The sequence below is a fragment of the Ambystoma mexicanum genome, chromosome 6q (genome assembly GCF_040938575.1).
Source record: "Ambystoma mexicanum isolate Mex_15411 chromosome 6q, UKY_AmexF1_1, whole genome shotgun sequence".
Taxonomy (NCBI): domain Eukaryota; kingdom Metazoa; phylum Chordata; class Amphibia; order Caudata; family Ambystomatidae; genus Ambystoma; species Ambystoma mexicanum.
In genome coordinates this window covers 1,113,875,667-1,113,902,625 of record NC_090937.1, presented here as the reverse complement: position 1 = coordinate 1,113,902,625, position 26,959 = coordinate 1,113,875,667, and the positions used below count along the sequence as shown (strand labels likewise).

At 46.6% G+C, this 26,959-nt stretch overlaps 1 protein-coding gene across 1 annotated transcript in view; it reads left to right on the top strand.

Annotated features, from left to right (window-relative positions):
* The window catches only part of ZAR1 (zygote arrest 1), a 146,127-nt gene that overhangs the window by 59,397 nt on the left and 59,771 nt on the right, over positions 1 to 26,959 (top strand). The gene's annotated exons all lie outside the window — the stretch shown is intronic.

Below are 26,959 nucleotides of genomic sequence, written 5' to 3'. Positions count from 1 at the left end.
CGTTTTGGGACCTGAGACCCCCTTATCGACCATCCCAGTGGAGAAAAGACTGCAGGGTCGAGGCTGGGAACACCTACTGACCATCCTGGGCAAATGATTTTGGGGGCCCCCTCCGCAAAGGGTAGAACCAGATGAGGCTGAAGAGTGACGCAGAGAGGAGCCTCCCCACATGGTAATGCATTTACAGCCCAGATGAAAAGCCTGACCGAAGTTGATGGCAGGGGCAAACGGCCCCCCACCCCTGAAGATCTTGCAGTGTTGACCACCGCAGGAAGGCCCCTGGGAGGGGAGATGCCGGAGCACAAACTGCGTATCGCAGATGGACAGAAGGAAAGAGTGACGGCGTCCCAGCGAGGGATGATATGTAGGAAGAGGCCCAGAGCAGCGTGTGAGCTCCTGTGGGCTGCCGAAGGTGTGATAAAGGCTCCCTTTTCTTACAGGGAGTGACGTTCTTACAGCTCGCCCCCATATGCAACAGCCCTGCTCCCAGCCTGTGAATTGTGTTGGATCCAAAAGCACAATAGAAGCAGTGTCCAATCGAGGGATGGAAGAACGTAGGAGCAACATCCCGCCGAGGGACAGAAAAGGTGAGGAGGCCTGGAGCACCGGAAGGGATCCGTTGAAAAGCTGGAGGTCAGAGCCTCCCTACCCTTGTGCCCTGGTCCCCCTCACGTTAATGACTCAGCCTGTGGGGGCGTATGGCGTGAGAAGTAGTAGGCCACGGGGGCTGTGAAGATGAACCTGATTGCATAATGTGCCGACCCTTCCTCCTGGGCAGCAGCAGTACACACTATCAGAGAGGCCTAGGGTGGAGACGAACACGCCAACCTGACTAAAAGGACTGAGGTGCAGACACTGGCACAAGCAACAAGTATATCCTAAACAGTACACCCCCCCCCCCTTCCCAGGGCGTGCATGTTGTGATCGGTGTGAGCTACATTACACTGCTGAAAGGAAACAAGTGCCCTAGGGACGGGTTATTACTGCTTCAAGCGCAACTTGAGGCACGCAAATGTAACCCCCCCCCCCTTCATTGAAAACCATGAGGGGGATAGCATGCTGGCAAGGAGCCATCTAGACCACAGCAGTTGAAGCTAGTCAGCGGGGAGGGCCCAGGGCAGACAAAGTTATCCAGGACTTATTTGTGCTGGGCCGGCCTATTGGTGCAGTGAGACATAACAAATATCAGTTCTTGTGGCAGAGCGTTAATTGGAATACTCCCACAGGAAACTAGTAATTGGGCATGACCATCCGCTGGTTAGCATGTTCACCCCCACGAGTGAAGGAAGACCACCGACAAGGGTGGAGGGAAGAGTTGGGATGTAGGAGGGCCTTGAGGTTGAAGGGAGAGAAAGTGACAGTGGAACACCTGAGCTACAGGGTGAGCACGTGCACCCCGCCTCCGTACAGAGGACTCTCCGTACTCCTAGAGGAAGACTGCCCTCAGTGGGGGTCATGAGCTACCCGATAGTGGCAAGGGACCTCCTGCCCCACAGTACTAGGCCGGTTCTAGGTGTGTGCCCCGATTCCAAGGCATATGCCCGCATCCCGGACTACAGATGGAAAGGACATCTCCTGACCTGAAGGCGCCCAGTAATGGAAGCCAAGAAGAGCACCAACGGCCAGCACCTGCTGAGCAGAGGGGTACACCCCGCGGAAGACCGGTAGGAGACAGCGGGAAGAGGCACATGGAAGCTAGGCAAGTGTTGGCTGCCTACATGTGAAGTGGTCCAGGAGACCGGGACACAGTACAGCCGGCATGGCCACACCGCCAGAGGAATCCGCAGCAACCAAGAAGGATGTCCCTGCTCTAATGGAGGAAATACAAAAAATATGAGAGCGATATTGGAGCAAAGTGGATAGGATCACTCAACGGATAGACCAGATGGGGAGATTTGAGGAAGTAGAGCACAATCCATCCTCTCTAGACACACAAATGGACATGCGAATTACCGAAATGGAGACGCGAGTAAGAGGTTAGAATGAAGATGCATGACTTGAAAAACCGTGAGGCGTAACAACCTCTCTATGGTATTCTGGATTGTGAGATGGAAACCGAATTCGACCTGAAGAGAGCATTACATAAGGTAAAAAAACGGGTCTTTGAGGATGACACCATTGAAGCACTGTGCAGGTGGGGCTGCGGGGGGCCCGAGGTTGGTCCTCGCTAAGTTCCATAACTACACTGACAAAGTGAAAATCCTGGAAAAAGCAAGATTGAGGCCAGGTCACATACCGCACATCTGATTTTTTTCAGGACCTGCACTCACTGACCTTAGCTAAGTGGAGAACATACTCCCCACCCCCCCGACCAAATGGCTAAATGAGATTGGTGGGGGGGTTCCCGTTCTCATCTCGTTTTGAAGTTGAAGGCCGAAAATTCAGGTTGGAGGACAAATTCAGAAACTCACTGGGGAGTTAGTTGGAGAAGCTGGCACTTCAGATAATCAGGGGGACAAGGTGGCATGCAGTGGCTGATTAAGGGCCCAAGGAGAAGACTGATGCTGGGATCCAGGAAATACTGGAAGTTGAACGCGTCGCCCATGGCAGACACCTGACACAGCCTGGACAGCATTCTTGACTAGGACACAGAACCTGGGCGTCCCACAGCAGGACTTAATTGGGTGATGTATAATTAAGCAAGGGGTGGGGGAAGGGGTTTGGTATAGGAGATACGGGGGGACTCGAAGGTTACAAGGTTTGAAGTGCATAGGACCGTAGGGGAGCTGGTTCCAACTGGTAGTCTTATCTTTCTCTGGTGATGTGAACCGGGGGGGGTGGGGTATTTGGGTGCCAGGGAGGGTAAGGGTCTTCTCAAAGTGGTGTTTACCAGTTGGCGTGGGATGGATTTGTGTGCAGGCCGCCCAGAGAGCTTATAAGTCTTGAGGGAAGTTGGGAGGATGGCTGTAGTATTAGGAAACAAGGGAGAAGGTCTCCTGAGGGTGGGGGATGCTGAATGTAAAAGGGATTAACTTGCCCACAAAGAGGTCACTGGTGGCGAGGATTTCGTAGAACTGGTTTTGATGTGCTGTTCCTTCAGGGGACTAAATACGCTGAAGAACTGAGGGTTCTGGGCAGGGAACTGGGGCAAGAATACTGGGGATTAGGGCCCCTCAGAAAAGTGGGGGGGGGGGTTGGGATCCTTATTGCAAAAGGGCAAAGGATGGAGGTTACAAAGGTTTGGGCCGATGAAGAGGGAAGGGCCCTTCTGATTTCTGTGATCAAGAAGGTGGGGTTCACATTTGCAACAATCTACTGCCCAAATCAGGGGGAACAGAGGCATCTGATGAAAACCCTCACAAAGATAATGCTCAAAGCTACAGGACACATAATTCTGGGCGGTGACTTCAATATGTGGGCAGTTTCTAGGACCGACGGAGAGACTCGGGAGGGATGGAAGAAGTGCCTAGACCTGTGTACGGTGAGGTCTTGGGAATGTTGGTCTATGGGCTACAGGACGTATCGACCTACACCTGGAGGAAAGAGGCCCAACATGGCACTTTTACCAGAATTGACTAAATATCAAGGGGCCTATTGGAGGACGTTCTGAGCTTGGAGATCTCAACGATTTCTGACCATGTTTTGTTTTTGGTGTACCTGAATTTGCAAGTTATGGTACCTAGGGGGCACGGGGGGTCTAAATGGAGGTGCAACGATTCCGTATGGAAAGACCCAGTGTTCCATGAGGAACCGTTCAAAGAGATTGTTGAATACTTCAAAACAAATACAGGGGAGGGCTCAAGTAGAACGGTGTGGGAAGCTGGGAAGGTGACATGGCAGGGGATCCTGATCAGGGAAGGGACTTGGAAAAAACAGGAGCAAGAATTAATTGAAAACATGGACTGAGATCACCCAGTTAGACAGGAGGGTAAGGGACACTGTTGAGGGTAACGAGGAAAGGGTCTTGGAGGCCAGAAAGAAAAGGGAAGAATTGCGACTTCTTGAGGGTCGAATAATTAGGAAATTGCAGTTCCTGAAACAAAAGTTCTATGAAAAGGGAGACAAGGCGGATGCATTGCTAGCCGGAGGACTTGGGGGACAGCGAGCCAACAGGTGGGTTACGGCCATAGAGGGAGTGTCAAACGGAGAACCAAGGAGGGGAAGGGATATGAGAGGAGTTTGCAGCATTGTATGAAGACCTTTATAAAATGGGCGCCAATCCAGATATTTAGTTTCTTTATTTGTACTGCGCACCGAACCCTGAGGTAACTGGGCACCAGAGACTTAGAGAAGATTACAACAGGTTATAGAGAAACATACATGAAAATGACAATAAGGGCATGTGACTGAGTTACATGGTGGTCAGAAGGCATAAGTAAGAGGAAGCAGGCAAAGGGTGCGGCAAGGATGCAATCAGGCAGTGGAAGAGTTCTTGTTGGCAAGCCAGGACTTAGTTGTGGCTCTGAAGGTCCAAAAGGAAGGTTCTGCAGAGTTTCACAGGTATGGTGTTCCATAGTTTGGCTGCGAAGACAGGGAAGCTGGAGCCGCCTGCTTTTTTAGGGAGAATTTGGGGATGGAGAGGCAATGAGCGTACATCGTTCTCGTTGGTCTGGTTGAAGTGTGCTTGCAAAACTTATCTGCCAGGTACTTGGGGGCATCATTGGAGAGGCATTTGTGGACAAAGTGATCTGAGTGATCTTCTCAAGTACTGTGAGCCAGTGGGCATCCTGTCTAAAGCTGGAGATGTGAGAGCGCCGCTGGATATTTAGTTGCTCGAAGGGAATTATTCTGTAGCACCTGCAATTTGCTCGTTAGTTCTGAGGTACCAAGGAAGAGTATTGCAGTAATCCATTTTTGAGAGTACTAGTGCTTTGGCTAAGCTAATGCAATTAGACGGCAAGAGGAAGTCCTTCAGGCATTAATTAGTTTGTATGTGTAGGCCGTGGCATTTACTTGTTTTTTGAGTGAGTGTGGAGTCCAAATAAACCCCTAGGGTTTTGATTTCTTCGGCCACTGTGATAAGGTTACCATCTGTCGATTACAGGCGTAACGGGGGGTCTAGTTTATTTAGCCGAGGTTGGGAGCCGGCAAGAAGCTTGGTTTTCTCGCCGTTGAGGAATAAGCCATGTTCTGCCATCCAGGCTTGGATCTCTAGGTAGAGGTTGTTAATCCGTGTGGAGTCCGTCATAGCAGCCTGAGAGGGTGATAGAACCTGGGTGTCGGCATAATTTGTGTAGGTGACACCCAAGTTCTAGTCAGTCGAACAATAGCTTATTAAATATATTATATAAGGTTGGCGAAACGCACAAACCTTGGGGATGGGATGAAGCTGAAGCCCCTAGTGAGAAGATCCTAGTGGTTCGGTCGGCCAGGAAGGATTGGACCCATGCAGTTGCCTGGATGGAGAAAGCAGATGATGCCAACACATGTTCCGTTAGGGTCTAGTGGTCAACAAGGTCGAAGGTACATTTGTACATTGTAGCTACAACACGGTACTTGGAGGGAATCCAGATGCCCAGGCTCTGCCTGGAGGATGCCGAGGCACTGGAAGCCCAATAACAGCTGCCGAAATAGAGGGCGGTGGCAAGGATTCCCACTGGGAAGGCACCAGGAGAGGATGGCTTTTGGGCGGGCTTTTAAGTCCCTTCTAACCCCCTTATCCCATTCATGGTAGAATTGCTCTATCCTGGAGACGGGGGAAGCCCCTGAAACTTTCTCCCGAGCAATGATAAGTTATACCAAAGGGGGACAGGGACCCCCAAAGATGTCGGTGTTACCGCCCCATCTCTTTTGAATATCTGTCAAAATGTATATGCAGGTTCTGGTGGCAAGACGAGACACATGCCCCAATTGATCCAGTCAGACCAATTGGGCTTTATAAGGGTACGCCAGGGGGCAAACATTCCGGAAGTCCTTGCAACTGATCCATGAAGTACAGAGTATGGGGATGACCCCATTCTTTTATTGGAAACGGAAAAAGCCTTTGATAGGGTGGAGTGGGGCTTCTTCAAGGAGGTGTTGGGTGAAGTGGGTCTGAGTCCAAGGTTTAGGCGAGGCATTATGGCAGTCTACAGGTCTTGCGTGGTGGTCAATGGTGGCTTTGAGTAGGGGCACGAGGCAGGGCTGCATCTCGGATTGTTTGCACTCTAGAACCGCTAGAGAATTATGGATGACCCAGAAGTAGTGACTTAGGAGTGGGGGAGGGTGGGGGGAATGGAATAAAAGGTTGCATTATGCGTGGATGACATGTTCTTGCTCTCTCAGGGTTTAAGATCAACAGATCGAAATCAATCCTGCTCCCACTGGACAGGGACTGAGCTATAGAAAGGTTCCTCTCGACTAGTGGGTAGCCAGGGCACATTGAGATACTTCGGAGTTAATCTCACGAGGGACTTGGCAGACCTATTCCAGGCAAACTACCCCATGCTTCTCTCGAGGTTCCGAACAGACCTTGAAAGATGGGGGAACTAACGTCTCATGGCTCAGACGCCTCAACGCTCTTAAGACGGTGTGCTTTCTGAGCTTCCTGTATGCATTCCAAATGCTCCCTATTTGTGTCCCTGAAGCATTTTTCCAGGAAGTTAAAGCCTCTGGTGAAATTCCTGTGGCAGGGGAAGAAGCTGAGCATATTCTTGAGGTCCTTACCAAAAGGGGGGGCTCCTCGATATGAAATTATACTTCACAGCTACGGGTCCTTATCCCACGCCTATGGGTGCAGGGAGAGTACCAATGGGTGGGTCTATACAATTGCCACCTGTCCCTCGCCATGGCTGAGAATGGCTGTGGGTGCCTAGAGGCAGGCTCCCCCGCAGAATCCACGACAACCGTATTGTTGGCACAATATGGGAGTTGTGGAGATGGGGCACGGGAATGCATGAGGTGATGACCTGGCCCTCCCTATTGAGCCATTTGTGGGCGCCAAAGGGGATGCAATACCAAATCCAAAGATTTCAGGCTTGTTTAGAGGCAGGTCTCGAAAGAGTGTCAATTATGGAGGATCGGTACCTTGTCACTATGTGAGCTGGGGGTGTTGGGTTTTTATACTTTCCGTCTTCATACCTTCAGTTGAAAGGGGTGCTCATGTGTAGAAAATGAGACAAGATACAGAGGGACCTTACTCCCTTCGAACATTTTAGATGAGATCGGAAATGAATGGTCTGATCTTGGCCATGTACATTGAACTGGTGACTGCAGGGAAGGGGTCAACCAAAAAGCTGAGGCTGAAATGGGAAGATTTGGAGAGGGAAATGGATCCAGAGTTGCTGAAACTGTGTAGAGGGGCCTCTCGGATATCAATTTCCAGCCAATACAAGCTGCATGCCATCACGCTCTTACATAGGTGGCAATATAACCCTGTCAGGCTTTCTAAAATGTTTCAGAATGTGAGTCTTGAGTGCTGGCGCCTGTGGTGAAAGGGCCAACTACTGGCATATGTGGTGGGGATGCCCACAGGTGCAGATGTATTGGGATGAAGTGTTGGGCTTGATAAAGGTGATTGGCATTCAGCGATCTAAAACCATTCCAGACCCTGTTTGGGATGGAGGAAATTGACTGGGATCTGAGAAATATCGGGGTTGATGGCACCCTTGCCTTGTGGCACGGGACTGCCTGGTTATGAAATGGAAAAACGCCCAGACCCCAGGTAAGAGGGACTGGGTCAATGTGGCACTGAATATAGGTACCATGTAAAGGATCACTGCGGCACTTCATGGGAGCGCAGCATCTAATGAGACCATCTGGTGGATTTCATGACCACATATTTGAATAACTGAAGTAAAGCGGTGTTCAACGCAAGGACAGATATAGGGGGGGCAGGGGGAGAGTATGTTGTGCTCACAGGATGTAGCAAGGAAGTGCTACCCCTCATGGGACCCACCCATATACCAGACTAGGGCCTGAGGACTATGAATGGTGCAGTAGGCGGCCACCGACATGATTGTAATTCATCATTTTATTTCTACCCCATGTTGGACAACCAAAGGTTTTGGTTGTTTTTCAGAGTTGGAGAAGACTGTTACCTGGGTGGGTAGGAAGGGGGGGAAAAGTGGTAGTCTTGTTTACAAATGTATGCTGTTTTTATTTTGTTAAAAACCAAATAAAATACAATTTCAATAAAAAAACAATGTATGAATGGGAAAATACTACCATTTCATGTGCAGCGAGCAAAAAACGCTGGCTCACAGCTGCAGAGGGATCAGTTGATACCCTGAGATGAACCCAATGACTCTTGCAAAAATTATGTCCACCATTCGATTTGTGCGCCTCCCTGGAGACAGTCTATTCAGTGGAAGTGTCCCTAATACGAGCAGATATTAATGTTGAATGAGTTGGTGACACAGAAGATGCAGCGAGAACTCACCAAGCTAGAGTGAGTGCGCTGGCGGCAGCAACTAAGGCCTTGGAAACTTGGGCCGAGGATGCATATGGCCACGCCAGAAGATGAAATGACTGCATTCTAGGGCTTGCAGAAGGCAGATGCCACAGCATGTAACCTTTTCTGGCTCATTGTGGAAGAAATGGGCACCAAGGGCCTGTCCAAATGGTTCACTGTGGAGAGGGAGAGTCTCCCTCAGACCAACACCAGTGGGAGCTCCACCCGGTGTGATTATTGCAAAATCTTTAACTTTTGGGAACAGGATGCAATACTCCAGGACTCTCAGAGGGGTATATGAAGTTGACAACACCATGTGATTGATTCTTTCCAGACTTCACCCAAGAGGTACAAAGACGAAAAAAAATCTGATGCTGCCAAAAGGAAATTGATGGACATGAACCGCAAATGTTCTAGCTGGCGAATGACACATGCCCTGAGGAAGTGTGGAACTGGATGGACACTTTAAGACCCTGCCAAAAGGAGAACAATCGGCAGAAGGGGAGTATTTTTCCCAAGATATGGCCGTGACTGGCTTCTCAGGTCCTGAGATGAGACAATCGACAGGGTGCAACTGGATGGTACATTGTCAATACAAGAGGTGCTGAAAAGGTCTGGGTCAGATGGCACTCAGGATACCCCTGGTTTGGAGGAACAGGCCTGCTCCAGTCTCATGAGGGAGACTAAGAGGTTGTAAATGGTCTAAACATGCGGTCATGAGCGATCTGCTGTTAACAGGAATGTTGGTCCACTATTGAGGCCTAGGGTTGACAGGCTGGAGGTGGATTGGGTTGCGCTATTGGGGTATATGGGTGGTGGGGAACCAGCAGTGATGGTGGTGGGGAAAGGTTGGGAGGTCTGATCGGCTTCAGTTTCACCAGTGTTTTATCTCTTGCATTCAACGACGGATGCACCTAGTTTACAGGTGGTATGCAGTGGGTGTGTTCATTGGTTTGGACAAGTGGAAAGTGATGGTTTGTCTTGGCTGAGTTGTTTTTCACAGAACAAGGTAAGTATAAAGGTTTCTCATCCACGTATTCCTTCAGGTGGCTAATTGAAGGGATAGATGCTCCATACTTGGTGATGCTGATGGGTTAGACCAGAAAGTGTCAGTGATTGTTTGGATTGTTAACGTCTTGTGTAAATCAAAAGGTGGGTGGTCCTACAATTACTGATTAGGTACAGACCCACATTTGCTTTCTTACCAGAAACCTACCTGACATGATGCTAGGTGTCGCTTTGTGTTGGCGACTGGCTCACTTTAGTAAGTGTGGGGGTTGCTGAACATCTGTCCCTCCACCTCTGCAGAGGGAGCTCCTACACAAGATTCATGGCCTTTTCGTTCAGCATAATGTAGATGGCTGGTGGGCAGTAATCTTAACAACTTGATGGATGTTGGGAAGGACAGATTCCCGAGCCTGCTAAAGAATCGTACAAAGCGATCACCGTTGTGGGAATTTGCTAATGCAAATGTCTTGGGTGGATGTTTGGCGCAAGAAGCACCCTTCAGAGTTGGGTTTCTCCTAATTGGTGGGGGGTTAGGGGTAGGGGCATCTTTCCCTCTCACGGATTGATTACTCTTTTTTGCCTTGTATATTCATAGTGTTGGATATGCACATTTTGTCTAGTGGGTACATGGTTGTACATTAAGCAAGTTTAATTTACAATTCTCCGGGGAGCAGTTAGATGGTGTTGCAGGACCAAACTAACCCAAGTCTCAAACCACATCCGTTCACATCTTTAATACAATTTTGCAACAGTTAAAACACTCCCAAATACTTTATTGCAATCCCCAAAATGATTGGACAACCTCTTCAAAGAAATACCATCTTTTCATTGCCCAGTTTTAGCATGTTATCTTCAAATCATATTCATTACACCTTCTAAGGATTCGTCCATAGTAGGTCATGACTTCTCAACATATGGTTAAAATTGCTATTGAAACATTCATTACTAGCAGTAACTGGCTTAAGCCATTTAAATCATAACTCTTATGGTTTGCCCAGCGATTAACTCCGTGTTGTGATTGCTAGCTAAAATAATGAAAACCCCTTCTATCAAGCTTCGATTCATCAGGAGATTACATTCTGCGTCTGTGATATTGAACAACCATACATTTCATGGGCAGGTCCTGCAGTGATGTCCGCGAAGGTTGTGGAGTAACTTATTAACCACTCCCCTAGCTTCTCAAAACCTCACAGAACAGTCAAAGTTCACCTTGCAGACAATCTGACTATGGTGGGTTTGATTCATGTGCAAAGGCCCACTATTTTGACATGCACGATTCCCCGTGTATTTGTATTAATGTGCATGTATATTTTTACATTTAGTGAGTTTGACATTTTCTTTCTACATGTATGAGGCTCATGTATATCAAATTCTAGACAACAGTAGTGCCATATCCCATCCATAATGAACTACACTTTGATACCTATGAAATTGCAACATAGTACCCAGTTCGCCGCCACCCACAGTTAGCAAGACGGCATGTGCAACATTAACCCTTCATAATCATGGGCACCTTTTCTGACCACCCCAACACCCCCCTTTAGTTAAATCCTAATCATCTTGCGGTAAACAACCCCACGACCATCTCACCCACTGGTCTCAATATCGGCATACTCCTCTGCCGAACAAACCAAAATGAACCCCCCACCATTCCCGCAATCTACCAACTGCTTCACAAGCATTCTTGGGGGGGCCAGGTGTTGGGGGGGGGTGGGGGGGGGGTACACAAAGAAAATCTGTGTGGCTAAACGGCAGATATTTATCAGAAAAGTCTGCTGAAGCCTGTGATGATGCTGCTGAAAGGTTCAATCTTCTCCTGCATTGCAGTTCATGATTTTCACTGTCAAGCATAGTCTTTGAATTGTCCTTATAAAGTGCTGAAAGGGACGCAAGGGGCAAAGGGGGCACAGATGTAACTAGGGCATTGGACGGGCCAAAATCAGATGCTCTTTAGGAATGACGCGGACGGGAACATGAAGAGATGAGGAACTGCGCACACCTCGCCAGTCTGAAGGCAACGCATATGATCCACAGGTCCACAAATTATCAAGAAGAGTAGATGTACCGCCTGCCAGATCTGTAATGCGAATCATGCAGCTGCAGTTTCCATTAGTGCCAACGGGCACCATGCCATCACCCTTAAAACACAAATGTCTATCTCAAAATTTTTCAGGCTATTTGAGCCACATCAGATGCTGCAAATATTGTTGCCACTTTATTCATGCCACCCTTCTGATCCCCTCATTCCTCCAGCTCTGCAACGCTTCAATCCTTGCTCACATCGATTTTTAGAAAATGGCTCCTTCCAAGGTCAATTGACCTCTTTGAACACCTCATATTTTTGTGTTTTGTACGCTTGGCAATTGATCAATTATAGTCACTTAGTCTGATTGATGCCATAACTGACTGCCCTTTACACTGGCCCACATAACCCTGCACAGGGCTAGATGCACTAGGCATAGCACACCCGCTGCAAAACCATGCAAGTTCATTTTGGGATCTAGGTCATAATCTCCATTATCAAAAAATCATTGTCAACATTTTCTTCCTCTTAACATTTTCTGCTCGGAATTCAGAAAAATAGACTACTAAGAATGTTGCACATTTTCAGGTTCTTTCATCCTTAAACATGACGCAGGTACAAAAAAACCTTAAATACATCCCTTTTCACATTTCTTTACATGAAACAAAATTGTTTAAATTTAGTTCTCTATTCACATCCCCCTTGGCACTAACGAACAGTGAATCGTTGGGTCGTACTTGGGGCTGCTGCTTCTCCTGTGCAGGTCGAGGGCCGACTGTATCCCTTCTAGTGTCACTCGTGCGGAACCAATTCTTGACTTCCACCTGTCATGATCTCTGCTTCCAAAAGATCAGGACTTGCCCGACTCCCTTGGAAGCAGACCCATAACCCCGGTTCCGAGTGCCAGCCAGTCCCAATTGGGACCTTTTGGACCCTGTCCTGGCGCCAGTGGCACCAGGCTCATAAAGATGCCCAGTCCCAGCGCTGGAAGCGCGGGGCTCATAATGCTTGGGTGGACTTACCTGCAGCAGACCATGCTGCTTACTTACCTGCCAGTTGAATCCCTGATCCTCTTCTGTTTGGGACTACTTTTCCTGTTGGGTGGGGCAGGAGCCACTCCCTAGGTTCAGAACACGAACTCTTCTGGAAAGCAGGAACTCTTTTCTTTCTTGGGCGTGGCTGTGGAAGGAGACACCTAAGCACTACAGGAGGCTATTTAAACCACACCCGATGGATGAATCTTGCTTTGCGTTATTCTGCATTCTCTGCAGCAGAACGCTCATCGTGTCTTCTGCTTCTGATCCTGGGCCTAAGGGAACAAAGGCTTACCATCCTGGAATCCAGTCTTCAGCAGCACCTGTAAAGACAAAGAAAGAACAGGTTAGCACTACGGTCTTCAGTGGCAGCGCATCTCTTACCTGGTCCATCGGCTATCACCAACGCCTCGCGCTGCATTCCGGCATCTGAAAGACAAAAGCTTACCAGCTCTTCGCACGCTCCGGAGGCCTTCGGCGCTGCATCCCGCATCTGAAAGACAAAAGGTGCGTTTAAAGACATTGGGCAACTTTATTACTCACGTGCCATTACTCCTTCCCACGCCGAATCCAGTGGGTATTCCAGCACCCTTCAGCTTCTCTAAAGCTCCGAACTTGTACCTGCAAGATAAAAGGGACAGTTAGTGCGCATCGTGAAGCAGGCTACAAGCGCTTACTTACGTGCTTCCAGGCGCTTCTATTCCTCACGCGGGTTCGATCCTCAACTCTCATCAGCCCGCCATCGCCGGAACCCTGCAAAACAAGAGATAGCATTACAAAAGACTTTTAAGACATTTGAAGTGCCCCGAACTTACCGTTCGTGCAGTTAACGACGGACAGCAGTCCTCTGAGGTCAAGAGGCCTGCACCCTTATCCAGTGAAGAAACTGGTTACGGCACCCTGCCCCGAGGCAGATGGAGAGCTCGGCGTTCACTTACCTAAGGTGAGGGCGTTAACCTTTGGGGTTCTACAGGAGAAGGGAAGGGAAGAGGAGAGAGGCGCCCAATAACCCCAGTTCATTAATCCCATATTTTCTATCTGCAGACATCTTACTCTTCGAGTCAGACATACAGTGCACAGAGGTCCAGCCCAAAGAGCCAACCGTGTGTTACACATCACCTTTGAAGATACAGCATTCACCCAGTCAAGACCGGCGCCTCTGCGGGAATCAGGTGAGCATTACACCACCTTCACGGCAGTCAGTCAAATAGATTATGAAAGGCTGCTTGTTCCAACGACTCACAAAGGTGCGGGTGTAGATGCGGTCTTGGTGGAGAAGCTGTGTCTTGTGTTGATCGTCTGTAGTCTCGCCATTTTCTCCTGCCCTGGTGCAAAGACACAACCTGTGAAGATATCATCTTAACACTTTTCATGCCCTAAGGTATTCTCTAAACTACTCTCCTAGGATTGCTGTTGTGTTGTGTGTCTCATACATGTAGGTGAGGTGTATGTAGCCTATGCCCAGTCGCTATTTTGAGAGGGCTCAAGTGGTGGTCCCTTCCTGGCTGATTGCATAGATAAATCCGTGCTAGCGGGAGGCACATATACCATGATTTATTTAACTCTGCACATATATTGGCTAAACGGGCCTTAAGTATACCATTGAACCACTCGGTGATCCTGTTGGCCTGCAGGTGGTACACCAAGCACAACCTATGCTTTATTCCTGGCAGCAAAGTGTTTCTGGAAACCAGGCATTAAAGTGGGTTCAGTTATTGGATTTTAGGACCTTACAAATTCCCCATTTTGGAGATGCCTCACCAGAAAGCTTGCTGCCGATTTTAGCATCAGGATGTATGAAGGGACCAACCTCAAGCCACCGGAAGAAAGGACAACCTCAACAATTGGATATGTGAAGTTACTGCACCATGTAATCATGTCCACAAAATTGATGTGGAACTCCTTGAATGGACCAGGGCCTGGGCAAGACCCTCTCCTCCCCCACCAACCTTCCGGGATTGAACTCCTTGAACACTACACAATTCCCCATGAATCTGCTTACCTGTTCTTGCACGTTAGGGATAAACCAGTCTTCCTGGAGCTCTGCTGTGATTTTTAGTTGGTGTGCAACAGGTAATGTAGTTGCTCTAGAGCCAAAAGAAGCATCTCTACAGGCATTACTACCTGTCTCGTCTCCAAAGCAAATCTGTGGGTGAGAACACATTCACTTTTTCCTGAGCTCCTTTTCTTTCCTATGGGCTTTCCCTTGCATTTCTATTATCTGGCACACCATTTCCTGGGAATCTACGAAAGGAAAATAATGATGCTGCCTTGTCTGCAGCATTTCCAATACTTATTTAATTAGTGCAGTTAGTATGGGCAGTGTACTTTACTAGACCGAAGCTCTGCTGGCAAGGTTAACGATTCAATTAGCTGGGATAGAGCAGCATGCTGGACAGAGGACCTATCGGACCTCCTAAACCCCCTTCTCTACCATGTTGATAACCCAGAATGGACGGTGGAGATGCCTAGCAGATCATTGGAAAAAAGAAATGAAATCAGGCCACTTAAAGGTCACAAGAAGGATCACAAATGATGTACTCCTTTTCGTGTGATCGCATAGTTGATCTAGGAAGGTAACTGGAATTTAAGTACCACATAAATATTAGACTCAAAACCCTGAAAGACTAAATGTTGAAAACACCAGGGCAGGGCACCCCTTGTTAGACTATCAATATTGAGGTGGCGCAAATCCTGTACCATCCTCCAACTGTAACCCCTTCACTGTCTTCACAGGTTAGATAGCAATATTGCATGTGGACTCAGATTATGCTTTGCTTCAACCGCTCCATAAAGGTATCATCCCTTTTTACACTTCCTTAGACATGGGGTACTGCTTAATCCGCAGTAAGATGGCACCGGATTTCATTTTTATCCTTACCACTTCAACACTCTTTACCAGCCCTACATCATCAGGATAGTTTGTCCACAAGTCATCTGGCACTGTTCCCAAATCCTCCTTCCAAAATGTGTTTTATTTTAAAAAGAAATTTTTAACGGGGAGCATGGTCTGTTACTTTTTGCCCTATTGCTATATGGCAAGGCACCCCAATTTCAAAGACCCATCCTGTGCCTTTGCTTGTCAGGCACGTCCCTTAACTGTTGGATCAAGGCACAGAACTGTGCACCATTCTCTGCCTACTCTGTGCCGGAAAACCACCCTGTTCTTCTTGATCACTACGGCCTCTAAGAGAATCGGAACAATGGCACATGGCGTTACTTTGTGCGGCACATCCGCATCAGGTCTAAATACTCAAATGGTACCCACCAGGCCTGATTTCGGATTCCCCCCACCCTCCAGGCCCCAACTTGACAAAACCAATACAACAAAGGGGCTGATTTTGATTACCCACCTCGATACAAGGATCTTCAGTATAAGGAACCGATGGGATAGCCCCAGAGAATTCCCGTGTCCATCGTTTTGCCCGACCAGGGGAACTCTCCTTCGTTGATGCAAGATTTTGTAGCCCTTGTGTCAACCATGAATGAGAATGTTTGATCACCTACCTGCAAACCTATCCGGGGGTGGTTCTTCCAGATCGGTGGTAAGACAGGACTGGACACATCATAGACCCTGTGGACTGTCCTATTCCTGATACATTGGCCCCTGGGAGAGAAAAAGGATTTCCCCTGAAAACTCACACCAATGTAATGCGCAACTGTTCCTTGGGGGTAAAGGATTCTTGTCCCAGGTTTGCACCGATGCTTGTGCTGACATGGTCTGTGGGATCCCAAAGGTCTGTGCAGCCCTAGCTGGGTTCTGTTCAACCCATGCCTGCTGTGATTGTAGAGAGCCAGAGGCATATGGCAGTGTCTGGGCCTGCATCTGTTAAGCTCCCATGTTAAAGAACTGCGGCCGTTCATGACAGTCCTATGAAACGTGTCCCAACCTTCCATACGACCAACACTGAATCCCATAGAGCCTTCCATAATTTCCCATTGGGCCATTGAACCAGGGACCCGTTCCTCCAAACCCGCCAAATGAAAAACTTCCCTGTGGAAATCCTCCCCTGCCCCTCAAACCATTTCATTGGTCTTGGACCAGGGATATACCTGGTTCACTGTATCACAGTTGCCCTGATTGCCTCTGCTGTCCCTCCATAGAATTTGTGATTACTGCCCCTTTTAGACAAATCTTTGCAAGTTTCTTGAACAAGCTTAGCCTCTGCTTTTTGTGCCTGCGCAACACTTTCTTGTCTTTTGCATAAATGCAAAATGTGCTTTAATCTCCAGCCAACCCTGTGCCTCATCCCTACCACTTTATTTAAATGTTGCTGGACTTCTTCAGCATGTGGTACAAAAGCACCAAATTCTTGTCCCATGATTCACCCATTTCTCTCCTCCACATCTCCTGAAACAACTGTTTGGCAGGATCATCCAATTTCATAGTCTTAGCTAAAACTGAATTTATATCAGGTCTACATAATCTGCAAGGCCCCCCATACCTGTGCCCTAAGATTAAAAGCTGCTCCACCATGGTTATTTGTATCCAACTGAACTCCTGGATACACCGATCTCTTCCAAAGCTCATCTGACCCTCTCCCATTAGGCCTGTGAATACGCTGGTCATGTCCCCTAGCAGTGTTTCTCTGAATTAATCCACTCCACTGCAGGGAGCGAAGGGAGGGTCTTCATCAAGTTAGTTTAGTCCATGTGTGACCGCGGGACATAATACACCATTCCTAGAACCTTCTGGAGCAATAGAAACCAAGTTCTATCAGTTTTCAGGTACATTTCCCCATTTCTCCCCTACTTGCTACAGCCATGTAAGTACCGTGGCGTGTCTTATGGCTCCATGGTGTGCTTTCCATAGTTGCTACTGCAGCATGAGATATGGTGACTACACCCTGCTCTCACTACTTCCCATTCCTCTCCATAGTCTACTTAGGCTACTACATGACCCTTCTACATGCATGGAAGCATAATCCGCACTACATATGGTGCTGTCTCCTGTCCTCCTTGCTCAGCCCCTGTACCTGTGGCAGCATCCTTGTTCTCCATATCCACCTCAACCATTCTGATAAAGTTGACCATGTCTTCACCTTCCTTCTAAATCCCTTACTGGTCTTCTCACTGCCTCCCGCTCTTCATCTTCGCTGCTGTAGCAACACTACCTCGTCTCCTCTAGGCTTAGCACTGCCTTAATTTTTCCTGTTCTTGTGCATCTACCACTCTTTGCATCCTATCCTCGATCCTAGCAGGAAAAGGCCTATCCTGTCTCATTTTCAATCCTTCCTCTGCTCTTCTACCAGCCACTTTCTCACTCCACCCTTAATCTTCCTGCTAACCTAGCAGTCGAGGGGAGGGGGCCAGGGGGGAGTCACCCCTCTCCTTCAATGGTTAGGTCTACAGAGGTTAAAAACAGTTATCCTACTTCCTCAAAATCCCAGTTCTTAGAAATCCTAACTGAGAGGCGTTGCCTGTCTCTCGCCATCACGAGTAGCCGCTGGGTAAAATGGTGGTATGAGCTCTGGGTCTGTGTACCACTCTGTGGGCAATAATAGCACCCATATGGAGGCGGTGCAGAAGGAAGAAGGAATTCCTGCACCCTCCTTTTTCCGTCCTCCCCTCCACCCCCACGGTTTCAACATTATGGCCCTTCCTGCCTTTTTCATCCATCCTTTATAAATCCAAGATGTTTAACCACTTCTCTAACTTTGAGCCCTTGTGCTTTGTATTTAAAATATGTAGGTTCTCCAATATACCTGTATTGTGTGTTTCCTAAATAGACCAAGAATTGATCATTTCCCCCTCACTTTCCTGCAGCCACTCGTTCGCCTTGTAGCCAGGCAAAACCTGTCACAAATGATTCTGTTGGGATTCCATACTCTTCTGCACCTCCCCCCCCCAAGTTACCTAAAAAGATATTTCACAGAAAAAAGTGGAGTCGAACCCACAGCACTAAACGTTTTCACCCAAAGAACCCCCTTTATTAACCTTACCCAATTTCTTAGGTGTTCTCTACACTTGCTGAACTTGTTTATACCGCAATTACCTCACGTCACTATTTTACCTCAATTTTACTTCCCATTTGTACACAAGACCGCATTATCAAAACTCTGCTGGACAATCTTTCCGAGATATCCACACAACGCAAGCATAGGAGGATCTCAATGCTTTCCAATACAGCACCGCTGCTCTCGCTCTATCACTTATACGGCCATCTTTACTACAAAAGTATTTTCCTGACTACAGGAAATTTCATTCACTACTTCAACTAAGAAAATAGGTGAGGGGCTCCGCTCACACAGGAGATAGAAAATGTCAAGGGCCTGCTTCAGAAAGCGATCTTCGGTTGAATTTACCCTAAAATACCACCCCACCTTCTTCTGACGGCTCCAGACAATCAAACTAAAGGATATCGGGACAAGTCTCGCGCTGGGCATACAGGGTAAGATACTCCCCATACCTCTAAAATAACAAACTAGGAAAATATATACAGGGGACTTACAACGCTACCGTTCAACCACTCCATCAAAAAATCCAGCTACCTAACTAATTACACACCCACACTATGTAAACCCTTACAAAAAACCTTAAACCCAAGACACCCTTTTATACCATATCCCCCTTGCTGTACACTCGTGTGAACCTGAGGCCCTCAGATGTGGTACTCCGTTAAGTTGTCCTGCAAAGCTGGGCCACAGCACCACGTCCCTGGGAGCAGACAGACCTTTAACCAATATGGTGCCTGCAGCCCTTTACTAAGCACTGAAGACTGGTCTCTGTTGTGAGGTGCCTCAGCTGAGGTGTGGACAGAAGACTGTCTCGGAAAGCCTGGGCTCCTATCTGGCTCACCAAATTTGCGGCTTGACCTTTAATCAACAGTCCCACCTCTTAAGTGAGTACATGGTTATACATAAAGCAAGTTTATTGTACAATTCTCATCATCATTTCACGTCTTTTATACAAATTTACAACAGAACTCCCAGATACTTTATTGCAATCCACCCCAAACATGATTAGACAAAAAAACCTTAAAAGAAATCCTATCTTATCCCAATTTTTTTATTTTAATTGCCCATTTTTATCTTGATGGTACTCTTCAAATAATATTCATAAAACCTTTTAGGATTGGTCTGTAGTAGGTCATGACATCAGCACATGGTTAAACATTGATATCGAAACAGAATTCATCACTAGCAATAACTGGCCTATGGCGTTTAAACCATAACTCTTGATTGATGGTTCACCCAGCGATATGAGGAAGGCTGGGTGAATGATTTCTTTGCTTAAGTGATGCTCTCATTCCCCAGGTCATTAATCAAGTGGAAAATTCTTATCTAAATACCCCTCTGCTTTATCACACATAGCACATCTGACAATATGATTGCACCTCCTGTTTTCTTGTTAGTTTAGACTTGGGGCATTGGCTAACCCCTGGTTGACTGCTAGCTAAAATAAATAATGAAAACCCCTTCATCACGCTGCGATTCATCAGGCGATTACCTTCTGCGTCTGATTTGGAATAACCATGAAACTCCTGGCCAGTTCCTGCAGCGCTTTCTGCGAAGGTTGTGAAGTTGCATATTACTCCCTCCTCTGGCTTGTAAAAACCTCACGGAACAGTCAAAAGTTCACCTTGCAGACAATCCAGATTAATTTGCAAAGACCCACTATATTGAGATGCATGAATTATGCATGCATTTGTATTAATGTGCATGTAGGTTTTTACATTTGGCGGGTTTGACTTTCTTTCTGCGCACATGCAAGCTAATATGTATCCATTTCTGAACAGGTTTGCCGCCACCACCAGTTATCAATATGGTGCGTGCAACATGAACACGAATCATGGGGACCTTTCCTTCCCCCCCCACTTGCTAGTCTCAATTGGGTTGAGTGCAGGTATCACTTTGGGGTTCCTGGACACGGTTGAGAAGATAGAATACCTTGAATTAAATACTGTCCATGGAAAGCACTAACACTTTGGGGTACAAGGTGCTCATATGGGGGGAGTCCATTTCGGTTTTGGCTGCAAAAGATAGATGCCAGAAATAATTTGAGGTGCAACTCCTGGTTTTGCGCTTGGAACGTGCGTTCCTGGTAAACCACTCAGGGAGTTGCTATGGCTAGCAAGGGATACCTACTGCACCATAATTACAGACACAGCAAAGCATGCCCACTTGGTGTCTCGGGCTAGAGTGAGGTAGGCGAAAAAGCAGGGAAGCTAGTGGCATGGCTGGAACAGAGGGACGAGCCCTCAAGACGTGTACAAGGAATTCATAGCGAATTGGGAGAATGGGGACAGTTGTATCTCTGAAGTATTGGCAGCTTTATAAGATTGTATGCCGTATCGCCAGACTGGGGGCCCCTGTTGGAGGGAAAGACCTTGTTACAACCTTACAGATGGAAGAACTTGAGAGATCACCCAGGAGGAAGTGGGGGCGGCTGTGTCTGCGCTCTAATCTGGGAAGACGTCTGGATCCAATGGTTTTCCGGCAGAGTTCTGGAAGTGTCTTGGAGATGTTGACAGGACACATGTTGGCAATGTTTCAAGAGTATGCGGGTGGGCGAGTTGCTTCCAGGTCTCCGCCAGGCGATGATTATAGTCTGCCCCAAAAAACTAAACCGCTGGGAGGGGGCACTCTCTTACAGGCCTATCTTGCTTCTAAACATGGAGTCTAAGGTACTGGGAAATGGACTGCTCACTGTATTGCCATTGCTTATTCACCAGACCAGAATGGGTTTTGGCCAAACAGGGCAACACACACGAATTTTAAGTGGTTATGCACGGCCTTTGACATGGCGAACTCCAGCCCTGATCCGCTGGCATTGGTGGCCATAGATTTGAAAAAGCCTTTGGATCAGTCTAATGGGTTTTTGCCTGGGAAACATGGCATGCATGGGTTCAGCCTGACCTTCCTTGCATGGGTCAAGTTGCCTGCCCTAGGGTGGCAGTTAACGCCAATGGGGTACAGTCTTCAATTCCCGTGGGGCAGAGGCACGTGCAAAGAATATCCCCGGCCCTGTTTATCCTAGACTCGGAACCCCTGACAAATTGGCTTGGGGGAACAGGTATCCGCTTGTCAGAGGCTTTGTGAGGCCAGGAGGACTCTCCTTGTATGCAGATCTGCTATTATGTCGAACCACAGAAGTTGATCCCACGGTTTACGGAAATTCTTGCAATTTATGGGAGGTATGGTAGAAGTTGGTCCTATTACTGGTGAAGGGCAACCTGGTGCTATCCCGGAGTGAAACACCTTTCAGGTAGTTTCGGGATCCTTTAAGTATTTGGGAGTTGATGGGCCTAGACCCTGCCACATGTCTTGAACGCAACTTGCAACCAGTAGTTGCAAGAGTCGTGGTGGATGCTCGTTTCTGGTCGCTCTTCCCCTTTCTTTGTTGGTGAGAGCCGCAAAGATGACACTGCCAAGACTACATTATATATTGCAAACACCCCAGTTGGAGTCCAAGACTGACAGTTTCAACTTATTGAATCTGCATTTCAGAAGCTGCAGTGGAGAGACTCAGCCTAGTATTGCTCTGCACACTTTGTCCAACTGTGTGGGATAGGGCTCCTGGACCTAAATACTAGGCTTTACAATTGTCGGAGGCTAGTGGGTGGGTACATGGGGATGCACATAGCCCACACATCGGGCTGCAATGTGCCACAATGACCCTTTGCAAAAGGACAGCCAGGAAGGACCTGCTTCCAATATATCAAGTGGTAAGAGTCTGGGGCAAGGTGAGGGATGAAATGGGTTGGAAAGGGATCATAACGTTATAAGCTCCATTATGGCACAACCATGACCTGCCCAAGCTGGCAAAATTGCCATTCTCTTATCAATGCTACGGCAAAGCCATTCGGATTATGGCGGATGTGCTGGTGGAGGGTTTCATCTGTTCATTTCGGGAACTACAGCAAAGCTCCAAGCTAACAGAGTGGGATCTATAACAGCTCGTACGGTTCAGGCATGCCATGTCACAATTTCATGGGACTACAGATTGCCTGGCACAGTCTCCTCTGCAGGCAAATGTTACCGATGAACCTCTAGCTGGGAAGGTGGTCTCCACCTTGTAGCCATGCAGTTTATCATACTACCTCTGACGGCCTTAATGTCAAGTGGGAGGCAGATGTGGGCCCCTTGGAAGTAGAGGAATGGGAAGGAGCCCTTATGTTGCCCTGCGAAGTAGTCAGAACATCAAGATTTGGACTAGTAGAACTGAAGATCCTGTACAGAACGTATTCCATGAGGGAAGCATTGTTTAGCTCGGACCATGCAACTGACCCTACTTGTCTCTGCTGTTGCATGGAGCAGGGGTTGTTTTACCATACTGTTTGGGCAGTTTTGCAAATTCAGTCCTTCTGGCGGAGGGTGGTAGAAAAGTGTGCTGTGTAACATCAGACCTGATCCCTTTGGAATGATAATGGTCAGATGTATGGCTGTGGAGGGAAGGATGTATAGGATATGGGTGCCCTGCTAAGTTCAGGAAATCTAGGCTGCATGGGTGGATGCTGTTTGAATATATCACCATAGTAATGGAGGTTGGCACTCCAGTGTGAAAGATGTAACGTGCCATTTTGTATGTTCAGCCTTGGATATTTGATGGAACCTGCTTTGCTCTTCTCTGACAAAACAATATATTTGTGCTACTGTCCTGATTGTTCGTTTTTATATTTTTGTAACACCAGTAAAACCTTTAAAGAAAACGCATGTAGGTTTCATTTGAACAATAAATATACACTTTAATGAGTGACCATGAAGTACTGAGTTTCCTGCACATTTATGAAAATAATTTTGGCAGACCAATATGTAAACATGAATAAAAAAATACATTGACTAAACATACTTCAAATGTAAAACGGAATTTTTTAGTTTATTAAAAATAAATGTTTTAAACTAAAATCGGAAGACCTTTTATAGCCCGCACAACTTGAATCTTGATGTCAGATTTTCCACAATTTCAGATTTTTGAGGATGAACCACATTTGCAATATTCTACAGCATAGACTGCCCCTGGTAACACTCTGTTCTGTGTTTGCATGGTCAGCACAGTCGGATCTTTCTCCTTGTGAGAAAGTACAGCCAGCCTTGTTCTGGTCTCAATACAGCAGAACCTTTCTGGCCTGTATGTTAGGCACTTTATGGAAAACCTCCAAATCCCCAGTTTGGCAAACTTCAGTTGTCCCTTCAAATCTTTGGTAAGCAATTCACATACAATCTTTTGAAAGGGCTATGTGAGAGGAGCTGTGCCCCAACTATTTTTTTCTTGCGATCCTGCTCTTCACTTGAGGTCCATGTACACACTTGTCATAATGCTTGATATCACCCATGGGTGTACATTTGAATTGGAGCACAGGACACCCGGTTTTGAACCAGAAACTGGACTGAACCCTTAAGTTTATAAAGACCACCATAGATGGTTGCAAAAGGACTGACTTTCTTCAGACTTATTTTTTAAACCAGCAGCAGTGACCTTTCTTATTTTGATGTGCCTTACATCAAATTGATGCTTTGTCCGGGAACTGCTCTTGCATGACCTTTGCTATTCCCAGATGCCTGTCCATGGCTATCCATTCTATTTTCAGTCCCCTTGATTGCAGAATTTGATTAAATTAAATAATAGTTCTACATGGCAACAGAGGATGTGCTTTTGGACACTTGGCACAACAACAGACTTTATATGCTTGGGTGGAGGGTGGGGCGATTTCCATATCCTGGAAGAGGTAAGCATAGTATTTTGCCAAAAATCCAGAACTATCACACTGTCCATCACCAGCAGGCCGGAGCCTGTTGTCTGCAAGAGCATCGTCTATGGCCATCTGTTTAATATTCCAGACCTTACTAATAGCAAACAAACTGTAGTATGCAGTTTTTGCAATGAACTCTACTCCTAACAATTCACAGAAACTTGAACGATCCACTGAACAGAGCTCAAGAACGAATTACACTTCCTGCTGGTACTTTTCTAAGACTGGGTTGAGCGGACCATGAACATTTTGAAAGTTTGTTCCCAGAGCTACCCTTGATATTCAGGTTGGTGCCTTTTGACTTGAGTAAACTTCACCAATGGCTTCACACAAAACCTACCATGTTTGCTATAGTTGCATTTAATCCTTTATAATATCAATCAGGCAGCTGTCAATGTATTTTGGTTCCCTCAATAGCCTATTGTCCTATGATAGTGGTCTCAGATTCTGTGGTGTACAATTCCTCTGCACTACACAAGGTGTAGTCCTGGTCATGCATTTTGTAGATTTATTCTGATGATGCCTCAGTGATTTCAATCTATTTCTAGATTTTCAGAATGTATTCCGGAAACAGATGGTCCTTCTTAGGTGTGTATTGGGTAAGGGGATATTCAACTAATGAAGTATATTTTGTCTGTCAGTTCCAGTGGACGTTGTGTGCTGTAACAATGATCCATCATTACTTTCCATGGTTCGCTGGTGATTCACATTAATTTGTAAACCACTGTATTTTACTTTTGGTACCATTACTACCTCTGAACTACAAGAGATTTATTCCATGTAGATTGCAATGCATGAAAACAATTGAATGACTAGCTGTCACTTTATTAGATTATGTAATTTAGGTTTAATATACTAGTGTTCATTTATTATATTAAGATTGGGAATATTCGTGATCTACATGATGTAACTACGGACACCTCATAATTCAGTTGATCCATAATCATATGCATTTTGAGTCATCTGTGAAATGCAAGTAAGTTTTGGTCTCCCTTTGACAAAGTATAATATATTAGAAAATAGATTTACTATGACACTATTTATAGTACAAATACTCTGTATCAAACTGGTTTCAGTAGAAAAGATAATTTATGCTTTCAATACTTTTAACATTGCCCACAAAACATTTAGTTATATACCTGTTTATCAGTAGTGTCATGGGTAATGGATGGCACAGATTCCACTAATGTATCCTGACAATATTGAGACGAATGGAGCACAAACGAAAAATCTAAACATATTTTTAATTGAGCTTCGATTAATCCATACTTAATATCTTCAATGCCAAGAATCAAGTACACAATTATACTTTGAACATTTTACACAATGAAGTGAACATTAAATTCCACTGGATGAAAAATGACTGGTCCTTGTCTCTTCCATCTCCACTGCTTCAGTAGTATTCCTACATCAAAACACATACAATAAATGCTGTGTTGTGAGAAGGAGTCAAAGAGGTGGCATTTAAAAAAGATAAAGGACCTTGTGCTCCATACACCTAAAGGGTTTGCCCTGCCTAACTGAATTTTAACTTGGGTTCTCGTCTGGGTGGTTGTCCACTAAAGTGTCCGTCCTCTGTCCAAAAATCTCCTACTCTGGCCCGACCACTAACAAGATACTCTATAATTCAGATCACTAGGAAAATGACTCTAGGAAAATGACTCCCTTTTCCTGGTTCAGCTGTAGGGTGGATTTCTTACAATCTTTTTGAACGTGTCTCTGATTCAACAAAATGTGAGACCAGGGGAATAACTCCCTTCTCCTGGTCAAACTATCAGTCTTAAACTTTTCAGATAGTCTCAGGTGACCGCCTTCAAGGGTCCTTGTAGTTCCTCCCAGGAGTTTTGCTGGTCTTGACCAAATGTCCAACAGTACTTCCTTTTCAATACAAAGTACAGTCTCCGGCTTCCCTGGTCTTCTCCTTGAGCAGTGAAACAAGGGGGGGTCACTCACTCCCAAGTATTATTTGCTTCTGCCACTTGTCTTAACACTTCCTTGGCTCTCAATGTTTCTTATGATTGTAACAAGTTTCCTCCTGAGGCACTCTTTGCTTTTGTAATCTTCCTTTTGATTATTCTGATGAAGCTTGATTTTGATGCCCTCCTTGCTCTTGATAATAGCACTGGTACTGTGATGAGGGAGATTACTCCTGAGGTACTCTTCAGTACTGCAAAAACCCCTACCTGGTCTCCCGTTCTCATGGTGCCACACCACTGGCTCTTCACAGGATGCTATGTCGTTCCATACTGTACCATGTTGGATTCGCAGCTTACTAGGCATTTCGGTGTCTGCATAGTTGAAGGGCTTGCACAGCCCCCCACCTCGATCATGTCACCATTGGCCTGGTTCCAGCTTCTGCCTAGGTCGCTTCTCCGCTCCACAATGAGTTCTTGCAAGACTTCCACAATGTCGTCACAGCAGAGGACCGGCTTCTTCTGCTTGCTTCCTCTTTTCGAGGTTTGATCTTTGTGGTTGTTGCGGGGGGTGACGGGCTTCAAGCCAGGATCTCCGTTCAGTAAGGCCCTGCTTGCTGTTTATGATCTGTAGCTTGGTCCCCTCCAACGAAGTGCCAGTCTCACTTTTGCATCAATGAGAAATGCATGCTTCCTTGGGGCCACCTCTTCTCAGTAATGCTGATACTTGGAAAAGGAGCAGTTTGCATCACTCATTCAATCTTCCTCTTCTCAGTACTTTTGAGAGAACACGCATGATCCCCTTATGTTGGCACTATCATGTATATAAGGAATGGAGTGAATAATACAATAATCGTAGTCTTCTCAGGTTGGTTCATGGAAGACCAAGGATTGTAGGTTCTCAAATCCAAAGGTAAGGGAGTTCTTGGATTCCATTATGGAATGGAATTCCTTGTCTCCATGAGGGGAGTCTCTTCA